General features: G+C 44.4%; 1 pseudogene; it reads left to right on the top strand.

The window, feature by feature from the left end:
* Positions 1-1,663: 1,663 nt before the first annotated feature.
* LOC131920755 (small ribosomal subunit protein uS2-like) lies at positions 1,664-2,516 on the top strand (annotated as a pseudogene).
* The last annotated feature ends 297 nt before the right edge of the window (positions 2,517-2,813 follow it).

Below are 2,813 nucleotides of genomic sequence, written 5' to 3'. Positions count from 1 at the left end.
CACACATCTTTAATCCCATCACTTGGGAAGCAGAGGCAGGCAGATCTCTTTGAGTTCTAGGACAGCCAGAGCTACATAGTGAGACTATCTCAAAAAAAAAAAAAATCAGAGAGGCTGGAGGATGGCTTGGCAGATAAGAGCTTGTACTCCTCTTGCAGAGGACCAGTGTTCAGTTCCCAGCACTCACATCAGTAGCCTTCAACCACCTATAACTCCAACTTTAGGGGACTCCGTTACTTCTGACCTACTCAGGCATCTTCACTTACATGCACACACTCACACAAACATTTATGTAATTTTAAAAAAAAAAACAAGTTTTTTTTGAAAATCAGAGAAATCACAAACAAATACCTTAATTATGTACCTCAAGGTCTTAAGAAAAACCAGAATAAGACAAATCTCAAATCAGTAGACAGAAAGAAATATACCAAGATCAAAGCAGGAAATAATATACCAAGAAATGGAAAGAATCATACAGAACCAATGAAACAGAACAGGTTCTTTGGAAAGGCAAACAAGATCAACACAGACCCAACTAACCAAAAGAGAGAATCTTCATGCTAATAAAATCAGGAGATGAAAGGGGAGACATTACAATAAGCACCAATGAAATACAGAAAATCAATAGAAAATACCTTCTGAAACCTGTGTTCTAATAAGTTGGAAAATGTAAATGGTTACATTTCTAGACATACATGATCCACCAACATTAACTACGATATGAGCACTTAAGCAAATCTATGAAGAGCAACGAAATGGAAGTAGTAACAAAGAGTCCCACGAAAGGGAGGGATGGATTCATTGCTGAATTCTACTTCTCAAATTATCCCATACAGAAGGAGGGCTACCAAACCACTCTACAAAACCAATATAACCCTGACACAAAACCAAATGAGGACACAAACACAAAAGTGTATGTCAAGCTCTCTGATAGAGCATGGAAGCAAAAATTCTCAATAAAATACTTGCAAGCATCTTATGCTGTGCACAAATCCATTCCATAGGGATCAAGGATCCCAATGGTAGACCCCAATGCTGAAACTTCCAGAAGAAAGAGTAGGGAGTATACTTCAAGACAGAGGCTCAGGTAAGGAGTTTTCTGAATAGGACCCCAGTTGGCCAGGAAATGGGATCAACAAGCGGGGCTTCATGAACTTGAAAAGCATCTGTATTGCAAAGCAAGCATGTTTGACTGAAGAGGCAGCCTCAGAACAGAAAACAAAACAAAACAAAACAAAACAAAACAAAACCTTGGTTGTTATAAATCTGACAGAGGATTAGCATCTAGGATAGAAAAGGAACCCGAAAGCTAAATACCAAGAAAACAAGGTAATTAAAAATGGACTGTAGAGCCGCACTCAGGAGAAGTATTAAGAGTGTTCACCATTGTTAGCTGTCAGAGAGATGCAGATTAAAATACTTTGAGATTTATCTTACCCCAGTCAGAATGACTAAGATGAAGAGAACAAGAGACAACAGATGCTGCTAGAGTGGGGAACGTGAGACCCTCAAGTGCCATTGGTGGGAGCGCATACTGGTGTAGCCACTGCGGAAATCAGTGTGGCGGATCCTTAACAACAACAACAACAACAAAGCAAACCCCTTTCTGCGCTGCCTAGGATGGGTCTTTATTCCTGTTGTAACTTAAAAGGGGTCTGACACAATGTCTGAGACCCTTGATGTCCTGCAGATGGAGGAGGAGGACGTCCTCAAATTCCTTGCCACAGGAATCCGCTTAAGTGGTACCAACCTTGACTCTCAGAGGCAGTACATCTATAAAAGGAAAAGTGATGGTGTCTACATCATAAATCTGAAGAGGACCTGGGAGAAGCTGCTCCTGGCAGCTCGGGCTATCGTTGCCATTGAGGACCCTGCTGATGTCGGCGTCATCTCCTCCAGGAACACTGGGCAGCAAGCCGTGCTGAAGTTTGCTGCCTCCACTGGAGCAGCAATTGCTGCTGCTTCACCTCTGGGACCCTCACTAACCAGATCCAAGCAGACTTCAGGGATCCATGTCTTCTAGTTGTGACTAATCCCAGGACTGACCCCCCAGCCCCTCACAGAGGCGTCTTGATCAACCACTGCTCTGCGTATAACACAGACTCCTGCACTATGCGGACATTGCCATCCCACGCAACAAAACAAGGGAGCCCACTCAGTGGGTCTGATGTTGGCCCCGGAAGTACTCCTGTGTGTGGCACTATCTCCCATGAGCACCCAAGGGAGGTTATGCCTGTTCCCTACTACAGAGCCCCAGAGGAGATTGGGAAGGAGGGGCAGGGCTGCTGCTGCTGCTGAGAAAGCTGTGACCAAGGAAAAACTTCAGAGCGAATGGACCGCTCCAGCTCCTGAGTTCCCTGCCGCTCAGTCAGAGGTGGCAGACTGGTTTGAGGGTATGCAGGTGCCCTCTGTTCCCTACAGAAGACTGAAGTACCCAGCCAGCCAATGAGGACTGGTCAGCCGCTCCCACACTGCAGGCCACTGAGTGGGTTGGAGCCACTACTGAGTGGTCCTGAGCTAGTCTGCAGACACCTGAGCAAAGGAAAAAGAGGTGGAAGGAAAACAAAGTTCCTAAGAGCCAGTGGGAAAAAAAACCTAGAAATATATATATATATACCATGTGACCCAGCTATAATTCTCCTGGGCATATAACCAAAAGGACTCTTTCCTACTATGGAGGCATATGCTCATCCATGGTCATTGCTGCTCTATTCACCAGAGCTAGGGCATGGAAACAGCCTACATTTCCATAAACTGATAAATGGATAATGAACATATTCTCATACACATGCACTTACTCAGCTGGAAAAAAA

This window comes from Peromyscus eremicus, chromosome 10 (assembly GCF_949786415.1).
Source record: "Peromyscus eremicus chromosome 10, PerEre_H2_v1, whole genome shotgun sequence".
NCBI classification, from domain to species: Eukaryota; Metazoa; Chordata; class Mammalia; order Rodentia; family Cricetidae; genus Peromyscus; species Peromyscus eremicus.
This window is presented reverse-complemented; position numbering and strand designations above follow the sequence as displayed.